Here is a 27,469-nt window from a genome sequence, read left to right on the forward strand (position 1 = left end):
CAAAGTGCTTTAATGCTTTCTGTTTCTACATTTATTTATCCCTAGGCAGCCACATTCACAGAACTGTAAGGGATATCAAGAAACTGCAAAATTTATACGGAGAATGACACCTTAAATATATGAAATAGTCTTTTCTTTCTTAGATTTCCAGAAAAAGAGAATCTCCAAGTTATTTTGGAAATTTGCTTGGTTTCACAAATACAAGAAAATATTTTTGGTCTCATGTAAATCTTCTCACTTTAGGTTAAATTTTTTCTTATACATTTTGAGGAAAATGTGGTTATTGTTATCTTTCTTATAATTCATTCAGGAAAGAGTAACAATATTACCCATAAGTCTTTTCTTCATTTCTGATGATTGAAGCTATTATAATTCTCTTTTTTCTTCTTTCAGTCATCGGGTTGGAAAGTCAGTGTCTTTTAGTATGTTTTGTGCACCTATAACAGAATATTATAGACTGGATAATTTATGAGAAAGAGCAATGCGTTTTCTTGTAATTATAGATGCTCAGAAGTCCAAGATGAAGACACTAGTGGGCTGGGTTGTCTGGTGAGAGCTGTGTCCTCCAGAGGGAGGAGAAGAAATGGTATGTCCTCACATGGTGGAAGGCAGAGGGCAAGAACAAAAGGTTACACGAAGCCCTGTTTATGAGAGCCTTAATTCCATTCATTAGGGGAGAATCCCTCATGATCTAATCACCTTTTAAAGGCTGCTCTTTTTAATACCATCACAATGGTTATTACATTTCAAAACATGAATTTTGGAGGGGACATATTCAAAACACAGCAGTTAGAAATACTCAAAGAAAATAAATAAGTTCCATAACTTTTAAGGGTTTGCAAACATTACTATAAGGTGTGTAAGCCTTGAATTTAACTAGTGTCAGCTTATGTTCTTTAAGTATTTAATGCTCAAGGTTGTATGTCCAGGGTTTTATTTTTTTTGTTGAGGAAAAAAGTATTAAATATTAAATCTTAATACATACACAATGAATTTTGACAAATAAATATACTTGTGTAACTACCACTTCAATCAGGTTGTGGATCTTTCACTTATACAAAAAGCTCCCTTATACCAACTTTCCGTCAACCCGTACTCCTATAGGTAGCCACTGTTTTGACATTGAACACCACAAATTAGTTTTCTGTGGTTTTGATGTTTATGTAAATGAAATTATCAAATACTTCCTTTCTGGGTTTTGCCTTTTTCACTATTTTTTTTTTCCTTTTTGTGTGTACAACTTTCTTGAGACTCATCCATGCTGTTGTGTAAATCACTAGATCATTCTTTCGTTGCTGAATAATATTCCAAATTGTGTTAATGAGTTAATCCATTCCCTATTGAAAGATCTTTTGGTTCTTTCAAGTGATTGGCTATTATAAATAAAACAGCTATTCTTATACACATTTGTTTTTTATACATACGTTTGCATTTCTCCTGAGTAAATAACAAAGAGCGAAATTGCTAGGTCATAGAGTAGGTACATGTTTAACTACATTAAAAAATGCCAAACACTTCTCCAAAGGTAGTTGAGTGTTTCCTATTATCATCAACAATTGATTAGAATTGCAAGGACTCCACATCCTCATTAATACTCTCTGTTATCAACCTTAGTAGTATTAGATATTCTAGTGGGAATGATGAGGTATTCATATCTCTCATGAGTATACCTCATTAATATACCTTGTAAGTTTGATTTTCATTAACCTGATGAATGATCTTGAACATATTTTCATGTCAAGTGCCTGTTCAGGTCTTTTCTCCATTATTTTACTATAAAATATCATTTTATTTATAATTTTTATATTAAATTTAGAAAATTATTTTGATATTTTGGATACAAATTTTTTACCAGATACATTGCTGATACTTTATTCCATTTAGCTTGCCTGCTTATTCATTTAATGCTATTTTTGAGGAGCAACAGATTTTCTTGAAATATAATTTATCAAATTTTTTATGGTTAATACTATTTGTGTTCTATATGAGACAAAGATTTACCTACTCCCAAATCACAACTTTCTCCCGATTTTCAAAATTTCTTAGTTTATTCACATATTTCCATGTAAAGTTTAGTGTCAACCTGAAAATCTTTACCAAAAGAAAAATGCCTGCTAGAATTTTTATTAAGATTGAGATAAATCTAGATACCTGCTTGTGGACTACTAATACACTACACTATTGAATCTTTGGTGGTAGGAAGTTTTATTCCTCTGAATTAAACTCCTTTAGTCTCTCTGAAAAAGATTTGTTGTTTTCAGTGTAGAAATTCTGCTGTCATTGCATTTATTTCTATGTTTATTTACTGCTAGTTTAATAGAATTTTAAAATGAATTTTTTTCCAGATATTTACTAGTTTGTAAAATACAATTGATTTTTTTTTTTGTTCATTTTTCCCAACCTTCCCTTGTGTCCTGAATCTTGCTGCATGCACTTTTGGTTCTTTTTTTGACTTTGCATATTTCATAGGATTTTTCAGGTACACAGTAATGTTGTCTGACTATAATGGCAGCTATACTTTTTCCTTTCTGATAATTTATTTATTTATATTTCTTGCTTTACTATATCAAATAGAGTTCTCAAAAATGTTGACTAAAAATAGTAAGAGTGAGAATGCCTTTCATTTTGTGATTTTAGAGGCAAAGTATACAATATTTCACCACTAAGTGTATCAACTATAGATTTTTCACAATGAATTTTGACAGATTGAGAAAATTCTATGCCATTCTGAGATATTTGAAAGGTTTTATTTGATCATGAATGAGCATTGATTTTGATAAATTGCTATTTAGACATCTGTTGAATTTATCACATTGCCTCTTTTTCCTTTATCCTGCCAATAGAATGATTTACATTAATTAATGAATAGTTGTTTATCTAATTGCATTATTTGAATAAGCTCCACTTGGTCACATGTTTATAATTTTTTTATATATATTACTGGACACAATTTGATGACATTTTCTTAAGAATTTTTGGGTCTGTTCATGAGGAATATTGATCAGTAATTTTTTTTCTCTTTTATTACATTTGTCAAGTTCTGGCTTAAAAATTTAGAATTCCTTGTAAAACAAATTTGGGAGTTTCATTCTCTTCAACTTTCTGAAAGAATTTGGATAACAGCAATATTATTCCTCCCATGCATGGTTAATAGAATTCACTCAATTAAACAATTGTGCCAAAATTTACTACTGGAGAAAATGTTGGATTGTAACCCAATGCTTTAGATTTCTATGTTTCTGCACAAATTCTCTATTTCTGTTCATTTAAGCTTCTGTAATTTGTTTTCTTCAATAATTTGTACATTTATTCTAGGTTACAATAATTGGCATAAAGTTATTTTAATATTGCATTAATACATTTTTATATTAGAATTTGTAATAATGTGTCCTCTTTTGATATCAGTAATTTTTACATTTTCTTTGTGTTTTCTCATTTAGCCTTTATAAGAGTTTATCAGTTTCATTAATCTTATCAAAGAATCAAGATTGGCTTTGCTAATTTTCTATATTATTTGTCTGTTTTCTATGTCACTGATTTTTCTACTTATCTTTATTTCCTTCTTTCTATTTTCATTGTTTTAAATTTATTTTTATCCAGATTCTTAAGACTATTTGTTTATTAATTTTCAAATGTTTCTTCTATTCTAATATAAGCATTTAAGATCCACAATTGCTTCAAACCTAGCTTCTGCTGTATCCCACAAACTGTTAGTTTTCTGTTATTAATTCAAGCTGAAATGTTATTTTTAAAATTATCTTCTGAGTTTTTTTCTTCAACTTATAGGATTTCTAAAGAAATATATTACCTAATTTCCAAGTACTGGGCATTTAAAAATATTTTCTGATTGCTAATGCCTAATTTATATATTGTATAATAATTTACATATAGTGTAGTCAGAAATATTCTGCAGTATTTAATTATATTGAAATTTATTGAGATTAATAGTGCAGCTAAGGTCTATCATTGTAAAAATCCCATCTGTTCTCATTTGTGTGTTCTGCAGCTATGGGGTATAATATTCAGTTAATGTCAGTTTTGTAAAAGTGGTTCATGTTGCTCAAATTTCCATTCTCCCTATTTTCCTACCATTGTCATGTATTTTATATTAAGTACATCCTAAATATTTTTGCTTTAAATAGTTTTAAGGAAATTAAGAGAAAAATAATATTCCTATTTCTTACATATTTGCTTTTACTGATATATCTTTTCTTGGATATTCAAGTTTCCATGCTTGACCATTTTTTATCGTGCAGGTAAGTATACTAGTGAGAAATTTTCTTTCATTTTCCTATATGAAAATATTTCATTTTAGCTTCACAGCAACACATTTTTTAACACGTAAGTTGTTTCTTTGACTATTTTTAATTTAGTTGAATTTTGAATTGCAAAATTTTTCAACAGCTCTCAGATGTTGGCATTATTTGCTTAGATATCTATTGAAAACATCTCCTAAAATGAGGAACAGTTGAAAAATATGATGACATTATTTTAAATATTATACAAAACTTCATTTAATGATCACTTTTATCTTTACTAACAAACAGTCTCAAATATTTTGTGTCTGTTTAGAATCATAATGCAACTTCCGCAGATGTTTAAATAGACTCTTAAATCTATTAAATCAAAACTAAGGCATCTCAGAATGTAAAATCATTCACTGTATGCTGGGTACAAGATATTTTTTTTCAGATGTTCACTGTATAGTAAACATATTGTAATCATGAATATTTTCCTCTAGTCTCCAGCAAAGTTCATGTAGCTCTTCAGAAGCATCCTTCTATACATACTTCCTCTTGCTTGTGGCACTTCCTAATTAAGCATAACACCTTCATTATGATATCATAACATCATTTTGTCTTCTTATGAAACCTTAAAGGGGTAAGTTCTCACAAGTCACTAATAGAAGACATGACACACGAGAGCACAAAGTCATATCAAGTGAGTTAGCTAACAATTATCACACCCACTGGGGAGGCCATATCCATTATTTGCTTTTAACATTAACTATGGTTTCACCTAAAGCTTCAGACATCAATTTCTTTCATGTGTTTGGATAATGTATCTAGAATGCCAACATGATAGTAGAGGACATATCTTAAATGAGCTGACTTCAGCAAAGCTTTCTTATCCAGATGGACTCAAAGGGTATTTTAGCTTTCTTCCCAGTGAAGGTATTTTATTACATTGGCTGAAACAGAATGTTGTCTGCTGAATATTTCATTCTAAACACTTTCCAAGCCAATTTCTATACTCTCAATTTTGCCTTGAATGTTCTGAAAGTGACACATTTCAACTACTTAGCTATGCTTAGAAGTTTTATGCTCAAATTTGATTACCAAAGGAATATGCATGTTTTGTCATAATCTCATAGGATTTGTCATAGGTCACTAAATTTATCCAAAAAATTGTGGTCATATGTCACAATTGACAGGAAATTTAGCTCTAGGTCTTTCTTTCTGACTACTAGAAGACCCAGGTCTGGCCAGACCACAAAACAGACTGCTCCTTGCACAAAGCTATGTAATATTTATAAACTACATCATACAAATTATTAGCTTTGTCATTGTCCATAAAAATAACTTTTGAAAAATGGCTACTAATATTCTCATATAAATCAATTGCTGACCTTTGATATAGTCATTGATCACTGACTCTGTAAAGATTAGTACATTTGGATTTCATGTCTGGAGTTAACATAAACTATTACTGAATTTGAAGATCTTTTTATAAATCAAAATGATGATTGTATACTCTGCTCAATAGTGAGCAGTCTCCTACTTTCACAACTTTCAGATTGTTTTGTGCATTGGAAATACTGATTGTCTTACAACAAAGTGGCTAGTCTTACAGCAAAATGATTAGCTATGATGTAACGCTCTGTTGTCCCTATAGAGTTAATCTTGTACAATCTGCCATATAGTTTTATTTCAAAAAAAAAATCACATATGCAATTCTTACAAACTTTTGTACAACCTAAACAGCCCAATCTTGGAGTAGAGTACTTTGAATCATCACCATATATGCTTATTTTTATTTTTATTTTTATTTTTATTTTTATTCTTTGGGCTTGAAGCCTTCTTCCTTTGCCAGTATTTTCAGATTTGTTATAATGTGACACATGGGCTACACTGCTTTCTCATGATCCACATGATTTTAAATAAATGTCACCGAGGTGCTTGTTGTTTCATCACCTCTCATATATGTTGGTTGTGTATATGAAATATAAAATCCTTAAATGACAATCATTTTAGAGAGATATTAGTTACCTGGTTTACTGACTCCAAGGCAGCATGATTTCAATTACAAGTAGAGCAGCTCATTGCTGCTACTATGCACTTGAGCAGTTTAATTGTCATCACTCAAAGATGCCAGTATACCCAAATGAGTTGCAGAAATGGCTTCATAAGAATGAGTAGTTCCTTGCATATTGAACGTTTCTTAAACACTTTCTGATCAATTCATTAATAACTATACGATGCTTGAAAATTTCTGTGTTGGTTAGATTTTACTAGAGCTTCTTAATAATGCATGAGGGCAGTGAGGTTGTAAGGCAAAAAGAGAAAAAAAAAACTATCCAATTTTCTTCAAATTTTATCTTGAAACCTTTTTTTATGCTGTGGTATCAGCTCCTCAATAGGGTAATGTTATTGGAAATATCACTTGTGGTCTCATTATTTGTTACCTTAAAACTATCTATTCTAAACTATACCCCTAAAATGATAAAATGTCACCTGGGAAGTCCTCTTTGGAAAACACACACACACACACACACACACACACACACACACACGCACAATACACAAGTTTAAAATAATTTTTTGACATTTTTAATTTAGAAAGTAGTAATTTAGCTGCTTCACTAGTAGCAGGTTCCCACTTCATTCCTTATATAATTGCTTTCCTCTCAAAAAAAGATCACGTCTTAAAAGTTGTCATAAAAGTTGTTGGGTGATGGATACAGCAAACCACCATCATGGCACGTAGATACCTATATAACAAACCTTCACTATCTATACCCCAGAACTTAAAGTATATAAATAATTTTTTTAAAAAAAATGAGACAGTCAGTTTATCAAAATATCTCAATTCTTGAATATGATGCAATTTTATTAAGAAATTCAGAGTAATATTGTGTCTTACATTTTGCTTTCCTCAAATACAGAATTTACACTTTCATTTCAATGCATTCATACTGGGCTTGATAGAACTTCCCATTAAATATAAATATATACACATTTATATATAATATAGTCTATATAGATTTAATATAAAATAAATACAACATACTTATATTTTAATATTAAATATTTATAATATACAAATGTACATATTTATTTTTATATAAAATATAAATATATTTGTTTTTATATTGAAATATATTTATATTTTAATTTATGTTAGTTAACTGACTCCATAAACAAATAAGGCTAGCTTTTAAAGAGTGATTATTCATACTTTAAATTAATTCAAAATTCGTTATAAACATGATTAATACATATTTTCAATTGCTTTCCTTGTGCGATATTAAATTTTCCACTTAGCCATATTTATATAAACACAAATTGAGAAATCTATGTATCTATATTATTTATATGTATTATTTTATAGCCTTCACATGACTTCACAAATAATGTGTTTCATATAAAAGATACTACCCCACGCTTCAGAATTGGGTTTTAGTTACATACAGAAACTAAATACCTTTGCGTTCTGATCATAATAGTTCTTTCTTGTGAGGTCTGTGTGAAAGTTAATTTCAAATTTCAATTGTGTACAAGAAGTAGTTAAGAGGTAAAAAATGAATAACACAAAACTTAAAAGCAATTTTGACATGTGATTTAGTAACCTCAACTTTGGTAGTAAATCAACCTAATCATCTAATTACAATCACACTTGCCCCTTTGTTCATTCACGCCATTTTTTTTTTTTTCCCACTAGAACTGCTTCTCCCCTGAGAACATACGGATTTATGTTTTCTCTGATCTTTTCACCAACTCTCCAACTCTAATATAGCAAAATATAAAACTCCACACATTAACATCTGGGTGTGTTAGTTCACTGCATATCTGCTAAATCAATGAGTTGGATTTGATGCTGTCTTATAAGCCACTTAAAGCATTTTCCTAACATAGAAACATACAATGATAAATCTAAGTAAAATCAAGTACTGAAATAAAACCAAATTCTGAAGCTAGCATTGTGTCCATCTAAAAAGAGAAATGCTTGGAAGTGACACGTTTGTGGTTCAATTTAATTTCAACTAACTTACTGCCATTTTTCAGTTTGAAGTCAATATTCACTTTAAGTTCATCTCAGAAGTTTAGATTATCATGAACATTTGACAATTTGTAATTGAATGCTTACAGGCTAAAGGGGTTTTGCTCTTTTATTTGATGGATTGTGTCATGCCAGAGTCTGGCAGTGCATTTTATTTGACCTTTCTCCTTAACTCCATTCATCTTAAACCCCTTGGCACATGAGTGACAGGCCATCATGATGTGACGGAAGACAAAACTTCAAAAGGATGCATCACCTTGTCAGATAAATGCGAATCAAAAATTCTTTTTTAAATGTTTAGTGAGTTAAAGGACAGTTTAGGCTAAATTAGGTTGTAATATTGAAAAGTAGAAGAAGAGTAAATTTTAGAGATCAAAGCTCACTATTGAAATAACTCTAATAATATTTAGAAATGAAAATCAGAATGACTTTTATGATCTTTCCTATAAAGTTGTGACAAGACAGAATTTGCTTAAGAAAAAGTCATAGGGAAAGAAAACAATTTAACTAGGTACCTGTGTGTGTGTGTGGACACATACACACATAAACACCCTTTTGTTAAACTTGGGGCCTTTGTAAAGAAATGTCCTCTCATTAGGAATATCTACTAAAATTTAATTCTTCTGGAGCTCCTGATACTGTTAAAAATTTTTGGTGGAACTGAAGTTGGGTAGTTTTGTATTCCTTTAGCAGAAATCATCTATCTACTCACAAAACAGACATCACTGAGGTGAAGAAAGGAGTAGATTTCCTCATATTTTGTAGGCCATTCATCTTACATCAAAGACTTTTTATTATGAAGTCCTACAAGATTCTCTACCTTGTGTGTTTATACCAATAGACAGAGGCCATTCATATTGTAAATCAATGAACTAGTTTCTTATTTTGGCAGGGTCAGCAGTGATTTAGCAGTAGAGTGTGAGCACAGAGTAAAGATATTGACCTGACACATTTTATCCCTTCCCATGAGAATTTCGACTATCCATGGAAGAAGAGATAAATACAAAAGACAAAATAATCACAAGATAAAAATGCCATAACCCTGGAACAGAAATTAAGAGAAGCAAAGATCTGACTCTGACACAAGATGCTGGAATCTGATAATAGTGTTTTTCTATTGTAAGAGTGTCCACTAAAACAGACACATACATATAAAAACATACACACATATACTGACAAATATTTTCTTTATCTGTAGATTTGGTTATTTGAGATCACTAAGTGCTTTAAGTTTTGGTTAATAAAGCAATCATAAAGATCAACAACAATAGACTCGATACATCTAAAATTTAACATATCTGAAATAAACACACAGGAATATAGTATATATTTTTATTTTCTTTCTGTGGTTGTATTATCTATCTAAATTATATCATACATTTTGCCCAGTTCTCTCCTATCCATAAGGATATAAAATAACTGGTAATCCAAAGTGGCTTAAAGGAAGGACAGTTGATATTAGGACACAATGTGCTTGGTTATTATTAAAATGTTTTTTATTTCCTCACCTAATGAGTAGTCTTTGTCAAATAATATTTATTGACATAAATAAATTTCAGCAAGAAATGACATTTTAATTCAATTATTAGTGTAGAATGTGTGCATCATCTGCAAAATCTCTTAAACAGTATTATTCCCTTCCTACTGCATTTAAAACTTATATACAATTATATAAATATTATATAAAGTTAACTGGTAATTATTTTTGCTCTAAATTCTGAAAGCAACAACTTTCTGCTTCAATAAGTGCTTGCCTATTATCAAGAATACTTTAAAATACAATATAAATTTAGAAGACAGCAGCATTTAAAATGCAAACTATTCTAAAAGCATGCAGATGAACAAGATCTAGTGTTTGATAGAAAAACAAAATGACTATATTCAATAATAATATACTTATACATTTAAAAATAACTAAAAGGAGATAATTTGTTTGTAACACAAAGGATTAATGCTTAAGGTGATGGAGTTCCATTTACTCTGATGCAATTCTTATACATTGTATGCCTGTTCAAGTATCCCACATGCCCCATAAATATATATACCTCCTATGTACTATTACCCACAAAAATTATAAGTAAAATGAAATTTTAAAAATGTTTACAAAGAGTAAACAGAAAAAATGAGATGTTACCCAATAATTAAGTAAAGCAAGGTGTTAACAAGCAAGTTTGTAAAAATTGAAAATATTTTAAGGCTGGCATTTTGCATCAATAAGGTGCTGGAACATCACCTAGGTTAATAGAATCAATCTCAATTCCATTTCCTGTGATACAATACTCTATGCTTCTGCTCCTATTAATATCCAAGCTTTTTCAAAGAGCCATTAACATTTCAGTAATTCTGCTTTGTGTGTATATTATTATAATTAACATGCAAAAACATTAAAATGTGTACAAATGTATATGAATAAATGCAGTTTAAAAAATTATTATGAAATGAACACTTGAGCAAACACCAACTTGGTCAGAAAATATAGCAGCATTCTCAGTGCCCTACATAAAGACCACTATCAGCTTCATTAACATTGTGAATAACTACTCTCCTAACCTCAATGATAAATATTTACTTGTTTTGCTTTGCTTCTTTTACTGATTTTTAAATCACTCAAAAATTATTTTGTCAGTTAATAAAATTTATTAATGTAATTGAACCATATATATATTCACATACCTTCCTCTTCTAAAAAAGTATGTTTTAATGCATTTTGTGAATAACCATAAGAGGGGTCTTTTTTTTTTTTATACGGATACTGGATTGTACTATAATAATTTTTTGAAGAACTCTGTTTTTTCCCCACCAATATGTGATTCTACCTGTATAATACATCCAGTGTCCATGCATACTTTTTAAAAGGTTTATCTTTTCTGCTTGGTTGACTTATACATTTATCATTATATTATTTTATTGCTCTTTGATTTATTATAGCTTTATAATTCACGTTATTATCAGGTAAGTTGAGTTCCCCCTCGATACACATCCTTCACTTCAGATTTTTTAGTCTAAGCATTTAAAATTTTTTAGGTTTCAAAATTCCAATTGATATAGTTTACAAAATCTGTGAAATTTTACTGAGGTTATTTGAAAGTAAACATATTTTAAAGTAAACTATTAAAATTTTAGGTTTCAAACTATTTAGGCTTTTATAAATGTCTCTCAATACAATTTTATAAATTCATATATAAGTTTTAGACACTCATTGACTCAATTTTGATACAGCTATTTCCTAATTCTTTGCTGATACTCCTTTTCCATGCTTACTATCAGTGACCAAAACCAAGAATATCTTTTTAGTGCTCATCCTACTTGACCTATCAGCATTATTGACAGAGCTGAACCTGCCATCATAGAGTTCTCCTTTCTTTTCTTTTATGACACTCAACACTCTTGGTTTTGCTTTTGCCATGCTAACCATTTTAATTTCAGCTTTCTTTGGCAGATCCTTTAAGGCCTCTTTCTTATATCCAAACTATTTATTCAGCTAATTTCTTCCTCTTCTGCTTACCAGTGTTAAAAAAAAACAAAACAAAACAAAAAAAACCCAAAAAAAAACAAAAAAAAAAACTTTAGACAAATTACATTCAGCAGAGTTTAACTGAGCAAAGAACAATTCATGAATCAGGCAGCATTTTTCAGAACCAGGAAAGATTCCAAGAGCTCCACCTAACAACCCGGGCAGCCTGTCTTCATAGAAAGAATAAGAAAATGACTACTGAAACAGCTTGGTTACACCTTGGCATTTGCCTTGTTGGACATGGATCAATTGGCATCCCATAAATGGCTGAAGTTCAGCTGCTACGATTGGCTGAGATTCAGCTATTTGTTAGAAGAATATACTCCTAGGTTAGGTTGCAATTTATGTACATACTAAGTTATATTGCCGTTTGCTATGTGTGAATTTAAAGTACAAAGGCAGCTTTAGGCCAAATATAATTTAATTTAATACTAACAAAATGTAATTTAAAACATTATCCAGACCTTTCTAATAGATCACTTTAAAAATAAGATTTCAATACTAATTTATTAGCGTTATCCCAACATTAACATGCTTGTAATTGAACCCTCAATTCCAGATTTAAATAAAAAGAAAAATAAACATTTAAAACATTTCTAATATATCTCAGTAAATTATACCAACTGCAAAATTTATAGAGTTGCTAAAATAAATTTAATTCATCATTCCTAAAATATTTCACTGTTTCCTCTTGGTTTTAGAAAATAAATCCAAATTACTTGACATGATTGCAAGAACATGATTACCTGGCCCTTATATCAATATTTATTTAACCTCGTTTTCCATTCACTTTCTTTTTTTATTGTCTTTAATCTATTTTTATTTTCTCCATTTCAAGTTTTTTAAATACCTCAAATGTTTTTCCTTTTAATAAATCTCTTCCCCTCTTTCTCTTTTTAAATTCTATTTATTATTCTGTTCTTAGCTTAAACGTCATTTTCTCAAAAGGCTTTCCATGAATACCCAGCTTTTACTAAAATCTCCCCATGTTATTGTTAAAACCCTGTTGTTTGAGCTGGGCACAATGGCTCACACCTGTAATCCCAGCATTTTGAGTGGGCGAGGTGGGTGGATTACTTAATGTCAGGAGTTTGAGACCAGCCTGGCCAACATGGTGAAACGCTGTCTTTACCAAAAATACAAAAATTAGCCAGGTGTGGCTGGCATGCCCTTGTACCCAGCTACTCCAGAGGCTGGAATGCAGTGGCATGATCTCAGTTCACTGCAACCTCCATCTCCTGAGTTCTAGCGATTCTCCTGCCTGAGCCTCCCATGGGGGAGGCAAGCTTTTAATGATTCATATACATACACCATATTAAAAGCTTAAATTTATAGATAATATTATATCCTTAACATAACATATGCACCATGTATTTACAATTCATATATAAAATTAGACTATAAAGTTAATAGGAAAAATGTTGTGCCTAAGAGTATGGATCTGGATTCTATTTTGTGATAAATTCTGAGATACGGATTCATAATTTAGTGATTGGAACTAGATATTAGTTTACAATGGACTTGATCAACTGTTAATCATCAAGGTTTTCCTGACCAGCATTTTCCACTTCCAGATAATTTTTGAATTGATACAGAATATTCTCAGGCTACCTATCTATTCATTTCTTTTGCATTTAAAATTAATTAACTCTGCAAAGCAAAGGACACCAATTATCTGCTTAATAGTGAAATTATTTCCATTTAAAGTAACTGTCAATAATGTATTTTTTAAAAACAGTATTATAAAGTGTTTAACATAACAAAGTTTTAAAGAATGTGTCTTCTAAAACCTTGATTTTATGCAAAAAAATTTTTAGACTGGACAGCTTTAGTATACTTAATCAGTGTTCAGAGCTTTTAATCTTGAACATTTAATTAATTTCTACATTTTGTAGTATTTTTGGAAAGATACAAAAAGAGAAAATTTTAAAAACACAATATTCAAATTTGAATTTTTTCTGTGCCCTCTGAATATCAAATATCATATCAGATTAAATGAGAATGCCATATGTAAAAGCAAGAGAAGGTATATTTATCTGCTAGAAATGCCTTAAGAAAGTACTATGGAAGAGGTGACTTAACAGAAATTTATTTTCTAATAGCTCTTGAGGCTAAAAACCCAAGATCAAGGTGCTTTCAGGGTTGTTTTCTGATGAGGGCTCTCTCAGGCTTGCAGACAGCTACCTTCTCACTACATTTTCCCATGACCTTTTCTCTGTCTCTGTACTCTGCATACTCCTATATTTCTTTTTCTCTCTCTTTCTTTTTAATCAAATAAGGACACCACTCTCATTGGATTAGGTTCCCTCCCATATGACCTCACTTAAGCTTAATTATCTATTTAAAGGTCCTGTTTTCAAGTATCATCAAATTGGGGATATGGACTTCAACATGCAATTTTGAAAGGACACATTTCTGTTCATAATAAAGAGTATTTACAATATTGATAAGTGCATTAAAAAATTTTCGTTGAAGGTAATAAATGACAGTTTGTAAACAATAGGCACATAGAAAATTGTTTGTGATTTTCAAATAAAAACTAAAATTGTCGAGAGGAGCAGAACAAGATCATAGAGTAGAACTTAGAGTAGAAAAGTTCTCTGCAGAAACCTTATGGACCAGAATTTAATTGGGTTATATATCCGAAATGCAGAAGGAAAATAAAATCAACAACATTTTAACCAAGAATGCAGTACCCAGCAAAACTATCTTTCAGAAAGAAAAAGAAATAAAGACATTCTTAGACAACAAAAGCTAAGAGTTCATTACCATCAGAACTGTCTTACAAGAAATGCTAAAAGGAGTTCTTCAAGCTTAAAAAACACTATACAAATGAGTAACATGAAAACATGAAAATAAAAAACTAGAAAAGTAAGCATACAGTCAAATTCAGAATACTCTAACACTACAACAGCGATCTGTAAATCAATTATTTTTTAGTATGAAGACAAAACAAAACTAAAAAGAGCCACAATCATTTTTTACAGAATATGAAATTTATAAAAACTGAATATGAAAATTTATTTAAAAAATAAAATAAATATAGTGACATCAAAAATTCAAAATGATGCATGGAGTAGAGGTGTACAGTTTCTTTTTTCATTTTTTTTTGAAATTAAAGATAAATTGTTCTCAGCTAAATATAACCTATTATAACTATAAGAATTTTTGCTCAAGCCTGTAATCCCAGCACTCTGGGAGGCGGAGGTGGGTGGATCACAAGGTCAAGAGATCGAGACCATCCTGGTCAACAAGGTGAAACCCCATCTCTACCAAAAAAAAAAAAATACAAAAAGTTAGCTGGGCATGGTGGTGAGTGCCTGTAAGCCCAGCTACTCAGGAGGCTGAGACAGGAGAATTGCCTGAACCCAGGAAGTGGAGGTTGTGGTGAGCCGAGATCGTGCCATTGCACTCCAGCCTGGGTAACAAGAGCGAAACTCCGTCTCAAAAAAAAAAAAAAAAAAAAAAGAATTTTTGGCAGCCTCATAATAACAAACAAAAGCAATTAAAAAATGTGAAAACAAAAGGGAAGAAATAAAAAAATACATTGGAGAAATTACTTAGCATCAAAAGACAGTAAGAGAAGAAGAATAGATTAAAAAAATCTACAAAACAATTAGACAACAACTAATAAGATGACAGTTGCTGGGAAAAGCTACAAGGGAGAAAGTACTTACAGAGTGCCTACAGAAACTGGTTATGGTGTATATGTTTTCTTTTTTTCACAGTATGCATATGGTCATTCCATAGCATCATTTTTTCAGTAATTATTGTTTTCAAACTATTAGCTTTCAATACCACAGCTGTACTCAGCATCTGATAATCAAAGCTTCTAAGTCTCTCATCTTACTTTCTCAGCAAAATTTTACTTTGTTACTAATAGTACCAGGATGTATACCAGATATGTCATGATACATGCCTAATTAGAATTATGTAAAATGCTACAACGCCTATGTAGAGAATAATAATTTTCTGCCAAATATGATCACATAGATATAAAATATAAGTGATATGAAGACAGAAAATGTATGCATACACTTTTGGGAAAGTTGTGGATAAGTACAATCATGCCCAGTCACTAAAACAACATTGGACTTCAGTTGCTAAAACTAGAAAAGAAAACAAATCCAAAGATCAAACTAAATTTTTGCATATGTGTTTATTATATTGTACTCACATTTTAAAAAGAATTTGTATTTCTTCCTGCCTACCCTGTCCAACATAAGCATTATTATTTTTTTTTCCTGGAAAAGCTACTCCTTTTCCCACTGTTTAGCACCTTCATATTTAATATCCCTAAAAAATTGTTTTTAAATAATTCTGTCAGGAAATGTATACTGTATATCAATTCATTTCTCTCAAGTATTTTTTAGTAACCATAAAGCTTAAATTCTTTTCTACTAACTTATAAGATTCCTTCCTTTTTTGAAATTCTGTAAGCATAAGAGTTTACAATGCATCAAGCATTTGGAGACTTGGGAATGGTTATTAAAAATTCCCTTTTGAATTGGATGGCACTCTTAAAGGACATGTGGAAGAATCCAAAATTTTTTCATCACTAAAATGAATATGATAAGTGCATTAATCATTGTTTTTGGTGAGACTTGCTTATGTAAATCACAGTGTATGGCAACACATTCAAAACATGTTTAAAATATTGCTTTGAAAGTATTTCAATACATCTGTTTTAAAAAATGTGTCACTTTACATATAAATTATTTGATGATTTTCAATGTTGTCTTAATCTCATAAAGTGAGGAAGACACACACATTCCTTGCTTTTTGAATTTTTTTGTATCAGATTAATATGTAACTTGTCAACTTTCTTGCTAAATTAGTAGGACCTTGTTTTGGTGGAGGTGGGCAAAGTGAGGCAAATAAACAACAAAATAGTCCCATTTTAATAAAATAGTGATGTATCACAATTGCAGTAACATAACTATGTAATTTTCTTTTTTTTTTTTGAAAGTGACCCAATAATTCCATTACCACTATGAATAAGTAATTCAACCATTGTGGTTAGAGAAGTTTACTTTAACAATTTCCATGCTTAAGGCCTCTCACTAAACAATAATTCTGTGGTGGTGACTTTTTGGTTGTCTAATTGCCCACAAAACCAAACTTAAAACTGGCATTTCATGTAATGTAGAATCAAGTATTTAAAAGAGAATAAGAAATATTTACAAAGGATTATTTAATAAAAATAGGGATCTCTGAAATGTCAAAGGCACACATATATATGATATTAAATAGGAGTTTATATATGTCATAATAAAAGACTATGGTTAAAAATACCAAAAAAAAAAAAAATACAATTACCATTAAACATAATTGGAAATAAAATTTAATGTCACAGATTAATTTTTAACAGTTTTCATCAATTTATTGTTTCAACATTTCCTAATGAAGGCAAACAGCACTAGCAAAACTTTCTGAATTTTCCTAATATTCTACAATATTTATATATTAATTACCATAGAGAAAAAGTAATTATTCTGTGTATCTGGGTTTTAAATGTGTGACATTAACAAAGAACTCTGGCTTTTAAACCCATGTATTCTTTCTGAGGTAGACCTAAAAAAAGGGATCCTCATCGCAAGCCTTCTCAGAACTAGTGTGACCCTCACAACAGACTGAGTTTTAATTGGCCTCAAAGAATGTCTACAAAAACTGATGACATTTCATCATGACAGCACTCAATAATTGAAGCCAACATATCCAATAAACCTCTATTGAACTTTGTGCTGAGGTTGTGAGCATGATGCAGAGAGAATTTGAAGATGGGTTGGAATATTTTGTTTTGTTCAAAATGAGGTTTTGGTTAAATAAAAAAGTTTGCATATAAAATAATGAGACTTTTTTTTTTTTTTTTCCTAGTCTCAGAAAGCTTATAAAACTGCTTGTAGGAGAACGCGAGGAAGGGCCACCTTCGGCTTCCCTTGCCAGGCAGTCAGAGCCAGCCTTGCCAGCGGCCGCCACCTTTTTCCTGCCCTAACCCTCGATGGCGGCGCCGGCTTAGGAGCGCGCCCGCAGCCCCAGCGCTCCTGGAGGACCCCGCTGTAGCCCGGCTCCCCATTGCCCTTCCTGCTGCTGAGCTGCTGAGTGGCGGAGCGGTGGCAAGCACCACAGTAATTATCTCAAGGCTAACGAACGTATGAACCTCATGAACAAGGCCAGAGTATCAGGGGCTTGATTGAATCAGCTCTGAACCTGGAGAGGACTCTTGACTCTATGTACCTCTCCGGCAATTCTTGGTGGTTATACACACTGTCTGAAACATGGCTTGAAAGCTAAACTAAACAAAACAAAAACTTTTGGTGGACAATATAAATCCTTCTGGGGGCCTCTAGAACTGGTAGAAAAGCTTGTTCCAGAAGCCGCAAAGATAACAGCAAGCGTTAAAGATCTTCCAGGACTTAAGACGCCAGTAGGTAGAGGAAGAGCCTGGCTTCATTGGGCATTAATGCAAAAGAAACTTTTAGAATATATGAAACCTTTGATCAAATAACTTCTTAATGAATTCTACGAACCCAATGCCCTCATGATGGAAGAAGAAGGACCCATAATCAGTGTCTGTATCACACTGATGCCAATTTCTGTATGAAAGGAGAAGACTTGGAATCTCAAGTGGGAGTTATAGATTTTTCAGTGTATCTCAAGGACAGAACACCAGTAGAGGTAGTGAAGGAGACAGTCAGATTACTGCAATCTGGACCAGAAGAACTACCTAGAAGAACTGAACAGACATTTGAATGCTACTGTAAACAACCTTCAGGCAAAAGTAGATGCATTAGAAAAATCGAACACTAAATTGACAGGAGCTTGAAGTTGCAAACAACAGGATTATTGCCTTATAAGAAGAAATGGAATAAGTTAAAGAGGAGAGTTCCTACCATACTGGAATCCAATCAGAGGGGTCCCAAGCAAGACAGAACTGCAGAAGGGCAAGCACTAAGTGAAGCAAGAAAGCATTTACAAAAAGAGACACAATTACAATTGGATGTTGAAAAAGAACTGGAGATGCAGATCAGCATGATGCAGGAGATGGAATTGGCTATGAAGATGCTGGAGAAGGATGTCTGTGAGAAGCAGGATGCTCTGGTATCTCTTCAGCAGCAGCTGCATGATCTCAGGGCTCTCAATCATGAACTTGCCTTTAAGCTGCAGAGTTCAGACTTAGGAGTAAAATAGAAAAGTGAACTAAACAGTCTCTTGGAAAACTAATTGATGGCTGCTACTGTTAAACAACTTGAACAAAGATTGTGCCAGGCTGAGCGAAGCTGCAAGTCTAGCTGAGTTGGACAAGTAGCTCTTCAAACAGGACTTTGGAGACAAGATCAACAGTCTGCAGCTGAAAGTAGAGGAGCTCACCAGGCAGTGGAACCAGCTTGAATTAGAACTAAAACAGGAAAAAGAAAGATTGCAAAATGACAGAAGCAGCCCAAAAAAGGGTTCTCAGAAGCCAGAACCTAAGATGGATGGGTAGCATAAAATGCTAGAGGAAAATTTTAAACTAAAAAAGCCCCTGGAAGAAAGACACAGACTGCAACCCCACCCTCTGAATGAACAAGGTCAGCTGCTGCTCTCTGAGAAGCCAAAGGTGTGTCAGCTACGCCAGAAAGATGGCAGCCTAACAAAGAATATGTGTTAAGAACTGCAGAGGAACCTTCTGTGATGCCTGTTAAGCAAGTGAACTGCTTCTTCCTTCAAGTATCAAGCCTGAGCGAGTTTGCAATACGTTTCACAAGCATCTGATCCACCAGCCCATCATAAGACTGGAGGCCAAGACCTGGACCAAAATGTTTATGCAGGCTTTCTGTACCTGTGTTTTAGGCGTCAGGATCTCCTAGAGCCCAGTCCTTGGAGTCAACTAAAGAGTTGATAGGAATTAACTAGGTGCAGGAAGAAAAGGCAGTGGTTGGGGTACTGGAAATTTTGCTCATTTTCCCTAATAACTTTATGAGTAAAAATAACCCACTTGAGCCTTTCTCTTCTAAATCTAAACAACCTGACTTTGAAGGTTTGCTTTATAGCATATCCTTGGAAGGGCAATTCATTTTTATGATTAGTGATAATAATGCTGGAGTGGGTGTAATAGGAGATAGAGTCCAGGAAGATAAGAATAAAAAGGAAAACAATCATCTCTTTCTATTACATTTGCAGATTCAAGGGGGAGAGATAGATGCTGAAATCAAAATGACATGTTACATATTTTCCCATGTGCTGTAAGACATAAACATTGTTGCCTCTTCACCCCTCCTAACTACTTCTTCAAAGTATCTCTACCAAACTGTGAACCCAGTCTCAGGGAAAAGAAATTCAAGAGTAATATACATTCTGAATGTATTGAAGACAATATTATATTATAATTTCAGGACCAGAATTTTCTGATCTTTATCTATAAGGGTTTTCATTATCAAAATAAGACATTTGTTTTTCTACTTAATGACTTCAAAGTAAACAATTGCCCTTTTCAGAATCTTCTACAAAACAAGCCAACTCTTCCTTATTCCCTCCATCCTTTCCAAGTTATAATGGAAATTATAAGGAGTTTTTAAAATGTGATTTAGCTTTTTCAAGTAGAAGATATTGATTAAGGCAAAGTCAAATATAGAGTAAAACAAGTTTATTTTGTTTTCTTGAGACAGAGTCTGGAGTGCAGTGGTACAGTCATAGCTAACTGAATTCCTAACCTCCCAGGCCTCAAGCAATCCTCCCACCTCAGCCTCCAAAGTAGATAGGATTGGCTTTTTTTTTTTTTTTTTCTTTTTTTCAGCAATGGGGTCTCATTGGTTGCTCAGGCTGGTCTCAAACTCCTGGGCTTAAGCAGTCTTCCTGCTTTGGCTTCTTGAGTGCTGGGATTACAGGCATGAGCCACCATACCTGGGCCAAGATTAATTTGTTGATGGCTGAGAATAGTTAGCTTGGAATAGTTATTATATTTTTTTTTAATAAGGAACTCCTTATTCTGAGTCATGAATCAGAGCTGATAGCCGCTTTCTTGGAAAGGGCAACACGGTCATCACTGGGTATCCATGGGGGATTGGTTCCAGAAACCCCACTGGATATCAAAATCCATGGATGCTCAAGTCCTATTATATAAGATGGGTTATGTGCTATTTGCACATAACCCATACATCCTCCTGTGTACTTTAAATCATCTGAAGATTACTTATACCTAATAAAATGCCTACATATCACTTCATTTGCATGGATTCAACATACTGCTTGGTTGGCAAATTTAAGTTTTGCTTTTTTGGAACATTGTGGAATCTTTTTATGAATATTTTTGACTGGCAGTTGGTTGAATCCATGCATGCAGAAACTATGGATATGGAGGGCTGACTGTACTCATACATCTTTGAGTAACAAGCTCTGGAAGAAAAGAGGGAAGTGTATTGAGCAAGAAAAGGAAAGAAACATCAGTTTGATTCTGTTACATCATTTTGATTCTGCTAATGTGTCTGTAGATTGTTTGATTCTAATCAAGACCTAAGAGATATGATTCTGTGACTGGTTTAGAAACCTAGGGTGGAAACATCCCAGAACCACATTATTTAATACATTCTCTCTCCTGGAAAGGGCTACAGCCTGGGAAAGAGTCGTTATTCCAAAAGTTGGCCTGATAGTTGGTGAAGCTGAAGTTCAAGAGTTCTAGAGAAAATTAAAATCTAAATAATTAAAAAAAAATAAAACTCCTTATAAACTTTCAAAGGAGGAGTTGCCAATATACTGGGCCTAGTCAACTTGATGAAGTCAGTATACATATATTGTTGACAGCTCTGAAGAGGGCAATATAAAATAACAATTTCTGCTGTGCTGATTGGAAAGTTCGCTTCACTAACATATAGCTACATTTGATACAAAAAAGATACAGTAATAGTTTTCTTTTTTGTTATTGTTAGGATACTGGGAATAGTTTTCTGTCAGCTTTATACCAGCTCTTTATAGCAACACATTTAATATTACAGAATTCCTTATGGGAAAGAATATCTAATCATTTTCTTTTTAAATGAGAGATCTACTTAGTCTAGTTATATGTCCTTATGGTCACAGAAATATGACAGGATATACGATTTTTAAATTTTCAGCTAAATGCTTCTGCACAAATAGATTTTTTAAATCAACAGCTGTATTATGTTTAATCAATTCTTTGATTTTAAAAATAATGAGGTTTATTATTAGTCTTCTCAAAGGAAACAAGTGAGTAGCTTTCAAGCGAATAAATGAATTATCTGTAAAATTGTAATTGAAAATGAACCTATATGTTATGCATGTAAGTAATAAAGAAATAGAAATGGAAATTGATAAAGCCTTCATATCAGATCATTTTAAAAGTCTGCTTGGTCATTGTCTACTCTAAGTCTTTATGATACAATCATAAACAATTAAGTTGTTTGTTATTAAATTCGTATTTTCTCACTGGTTTGAAGGGGTTAAACTAGATCTATCTATTCTACTAAACAGTGAGACTTTTCTAGAAAAGAGATATAAGACCCTCAAATCCTTAAAAACCAAAAGTCTTCTGTATTTTCTGAATGAAATATGTATATAAATGATGTTGGCACACATAACATTTGTTAAAGAAAATCATTTCCATGTCCAAGTTTCTAAATCAAATCCATGTTTCTCACTACAGGTTTTAGACATATTTCATACTGATTATCCTGACATTCATCTTTTCTTGACTTCCTGACACAGGTATAACTCTCAGCAATCTAGCTGATGAGTCTTGCTTAAAATTTCAATTAAACATTGTCTCCTATCCTGTCAAGATTTATGCTCTTTTAAGGCAAATTTCTCCTTTATAACTGATAAACTATGCATTCAGTATTCAAACAAGGTTATCAGCCCCTGACTAGAGAAGTAGATTGATGAACAAAAACAATTACTTTGACAACAGAAAGCATAGAGGAGAACTCTTTGAAGTGCATCATTCTCAATGGAATAGGAGATTCCCAAAGATCACATTTAAAGAAACAAAAAGGAGTCAACAAAAATGAGCTAATGTTCTCTGTGTACTTGGAAATGTAAACAGAGAGAAAAGGACAAAATACGTTTTAGGATTCTGGAATTTGAGCTGGAATGTAATAGGATATAAACAGGTAATAAAGCCCTTGATTATTATGAAAAGAAAAACCAAGAGAAAAAAAATCCCCAGCAGTCTTATAGAAGAATAAAATAAGGTTTTGCTCACATATAATGATATGACATAAAGGTAACACATTCTAACCTGGACAGAGCTCTAACACACAACAAAGATAACAAACAACTAATATTTATTAAGCTTACTTAAGAAATGATTATAAGGGCTTTAGTTGCATTAATTTACTTAATAGTCACAATAGGCCTATGAGATAAGAGATAACAGTTTTCCATTTTTACAGATGGGAAAAGTGAGGCTAATAACATGTCCCACATCAACAAATTATAAATGGAGGGTCTAGAGTTTGAACTTAGCAATTTGAAATCAGAGTAAGAATCATTTTGCTTCCATATTTCTCTTTAGTTAAGTGATAAAGACAAATGTGCAATTGGAGAATATCAGGAGTGTATGTTAAAGCTATAACTGAAGGACATATGAGTGGTCTATGGCAATTCAGAAGAGTTCAGAGTACTGTTAAGACTTTGTTTCTTGGCCGGGCGTGGTGGCTCAAGCCTGTAATCCCAGCACTTTGGGAAGCCGGGGCGGGTGGATCACGAGGTCAAGAGATCGAGACCATTCTGGTCAACATGGTGAAACCCCGTCTCTACTGAAAATACAAAAAAAAAAAAAAAAAAAAAAAAAAAAATTAGCTGGGCGTGGTGGCACGTGCCTGTAATCCCAGCTACTCGGGAGGCTGAGGCAGGAGAATTGCCTGAACTCAGGAGGCGGAGGTTGCAGTGAGCCGAGATCGCGCCATTGCACTCCAGTCTGGGTAACAAGAGCGAACTCCATCTCGGAAAAAAAAAAAAAAAAAAAAAAAAAAAAAGACTTTGTTTCTTGATCTGTGTGCTGTTTACACAACTCTGTTCAATTCTTGAAGGTCATTAAGATGTGTGCTTTTAAACTGTTAACTTATATGTGTATGATGTTTAAGTGTTTTATTTAATTAAATATTTCCATATAATTGAACTACATAGATGAAACTTATAGTGGAACATTTTCCTCAACTGTGGCAAAAAATAAGAGATTTAAGAGGATATTGCATATTTTAGTACTATTGTCAATAGGAGATAGTCAATTAACTGTATCAGATATAACTATCTATATATAGAGAGATATAGATTGTGTATCTATATATTTATATATCTACATACATATATAGACTTATATTCCCAGTCCCTCAGCCCTTTATACTATATGATTTAAGAACAGGTATATTAGCATTATGATTATTGATTGAAAAAAAAAATGAACCTCATATTCTAGCATTGCTATTGATGCTAAACTTTTTGTAATTATGGAGCTGTATTTTTTTTGATGCTTCATTTAAGAATTCATATTCATACAATTGGTTGTGAGCAAAAAAACCCCACAATTTTGGCCTTAAATGTTCAAAGCAAATAGCACACTGTCCCTTCAAGTGCTAGTGCTAAAATTAAAGATTTTTTTCAATCTCATCTTCATGGCAATGAGTCTTATTTAAAAAGCCATTTTTCTCTAATAACATTTGCATACTTTATTTTTAGAATAAAACTTCGGATTCCTTCCTCTTGGAAAAATGCAATTTAATTTATAATTTTAAAATTTGGTCCTTAAGTATTAATGTTAAGCATAATGAAATAGTTGATATATATATATACACACATATATATGTTTGTGTATGTGTATATATCATATATATGTAGAGAGAGCGTGAGAAAGGGGAGTTTTTTATCTACAAAAACATTTCTATATCATTTGCTACATAGAAATAAGTTTTTGTAGATAAAAAGCAAAATAAATATGACATAAAAGAGCTTCCTTGAATCAAGCATAATTTCCAAATAATTTACATGTATTTCGTGTTTCTTAATTTAATACTATTTTAAAAATCATTAGGACTCTTGTTTTCCAAGGCTCTTCACTCTCACCAACAATTCTATGACACTTTTTGGGAATTAAAATGTATAAATTTGAGAAGCCCTATTCTATTGCTGAGAATTAAAAGATACAACAATACACAGGTTACAGAAAGCGATTGTACAATGGTCTTATAAACTCTGATTTTTTTTTTCTTTTCTTGCTCCCTATAAGCTGTGCTAGCCAAATGAAGAGTATAGGACATTTTCTTGATAGTATTTCTGTCTAGAAATGTGAAATAAATAGATGATATATTAATATTTCATTATTATCATTATTATGACCTTTTAGTAATTGGGATCACAGTCAGAGGTGAAGCAATTATTCCAAGGATAGGGGAAACGTATGGATAACCAGGGCTGTGGTAGGTAGAATACAGCCCCCAAAGATGTTCGTGTCCTGCCCTACAAAAACTTATGAGTATGTTACACTACATGGCAAAAAAAATTAAGTTTTTGGATGAAACTAACGTCAATCACCAGAAAAAGTGATTATTCTGGATTATCCAGGCTGATCCAATCAAAGCATTCTTGATAGGATAAGTTTCTGTAGATAAAAAATCCTTAATAGGATAAGGATGCTGTGATTGAATCAGCCTAGATAATCCAGAATAATCAATTTTACTGGTGATTGACAACTTTAGTTTCATCCGAAAATTTAATTTTCCTTTGCCATGTAGTGTAACATACAATCACAAGCATCCTTAAAACTGCAAATAGGGCCCAGGTGCAATGGCTCCTGCCTGTAATCCCAGCACCTTGGGAGGCTGAGGCAGGTGGATCACCTGAAGTCAGGAGTTCAGAGACAAGCCTGACCAACATGGTAAAATCCCGTCTCTACTAAAAAATACAAAAATTAGCTAGGCATGGTGGCAGGCACCTGTAATCCCAGCTACTTGGGAGGCTGAGGCAGTAGAATCAGTTGAACCTGGGAGGCAAAGGTTGCAGTAAGCAAGATGGCACCATTGCACTCCAGCCTGGATGACAAAGCAAGACTCCATCTCAAAAAAAAAAAAAAAAAAAAAAAAAAAGGCAGGGCACAGTGGCTCAGGCCTATAATCCCAGTACTTTGGGAGGCTGAGGTGGGAGGATCACAAGCTCACGAGATGGAGACCATCCTGGCCAACATGGTGAAACACCATCTCTACTAAAAATACAAAAAAAATTATCTGGGTGTGGTGGCAGGCGCCTGTAGTCCCAGCTACTCGGGAGGCTGAGGAAGAAGAATTGCTTGAATCCAGGAGGTGGAGATTGCAGTGAGTCGAGATCAGGCTACTGCACTACAACTTTGGGCAACAGTGTGAGGCTCTGTCTCAAAAAAACAAAAAAACAAAACAAAACAAAAAAAAAGGCAAATAGGAGGTTGAAGGAGATCAGAGAGGAAAGAGATTTGAGAACAAAAGGAATGTTGGAGTGATGTGATGTGAGAAGGACTAGCCCAGCAGTTGTTGGCTTTGAAGATAAAGAAAGGGGGCCAGGAGCCAAGAAAGGCGGGTGGCCTGCTGAAGCTAGAAACTCAAAAAAAGGGATTCTCCACTAGAGCATTCAGAGGGAAAACAGATCTGCCGACACCTTGATTTTAGCCGAGTCAGATATGTGCTGGATTGCTAACAGAACTATTATAAAATGATAGCTTCGTTTTGTTTTAAGCACCTTGAATTGTAGCAATTTGTTACATCAGCAATAGAAAACTAATAGAACCACTATGAGCTATATTTTCCAAGAAGCAAAATAGGTATGCTGTTATAGTTAACTCCTCAAACTGCATGGGCATAGACTGGGCACCAGAACAAATGTTCAGCAGTTTTGTACAAAGCTGGGAAAGGAATCTCAAACTTATTCCAATTCATAAAATATAAAATATGCAACCACCAGCACAATGGTGTTGGAAAGCAAAAGAATACACTTCACTGTGCACTGTAGGGGAACCGGCAGAACAAAGATTGGTTCCAACCAGAGCTCCTAATGCTGTCACTGAGGCCTGAAAAGCACCTGCTTACACATCATCTGCTTTAGTACCTCTGTCTCTGGTTATTGGGCAATGATTCAAATAGTACATTTGGTGCCAACTCAAAGCAGTTCTATTCCCATTCCCTGCAGATCTAGCTCTTGAAGCAGAAGGTCACTGCACTAGCAATAACTTTGTAGTATTTTAATAAGGAATCCAAGGAAAAAGATTGAGCTATGAAATATGGCTTGAGATGCAATTAGTTCTTGCTGTTTCAAAGGTAAATGAGGACTCAAGTAAAGGAGAAATTTAAATTCCCATTTTGCTGTTACCTATAATTGTGTTATCTCAGGACACAGATCAACAGAGGAAAAGAGATGATCTGAGTCAAATATGTTGGAAAACTGCTTAAGCTCAGTGCTGCCAAAGTTGGCATCAGATTGAGCTGTCTCTGATACTCATTTGCCAACAGCAGAAATGTAAGCCACAGAAAGAGGAACTTCACAGGGAGATCCTGAACTCTGTAAAAATTGCTCATTCATGAATTGGCAAATAGATGAAAGAGATATAGTATGTAGAATGAAATTTTAAGGTGAGTGTAAATAATTGTAAAACTATTATTTTAATGAAGAAATTTATATATTTGTTCTTAAGGTATATATATATGTATATACATACAAATA

General features: G+C 32.8%; 1 pseudogene; it reads left to right on the top strand.

Moving 5' to 3' along the window:
* Positions 1 to 481: 481 nt before the first annotated feature.
* On the top strand, positions 482 to 19,644 carry LOC101030247 (protein RUFY3 pseudogene; annotated as a pseudogene).
* The last annotated feature ends 7,825 nt before the right edge of the window (positions 19,645 to 27,469 follow it).

Source organism: Saimiri boliviensis, chromosome 1 (assembly GCF_048565385.1).
Source record: "Saimiri boliviensis isolate mSaiBol1 chromosome 1, mSaiBol1.pri, whole genome shotgun sequence".
NCBI classification, from domain to species: domain Eukaryota; kingdom Metazoa; phylum Chordata; class Mammalia; order Primates; family Cebidae; genus Saimiri; species Saimiri boliviensis.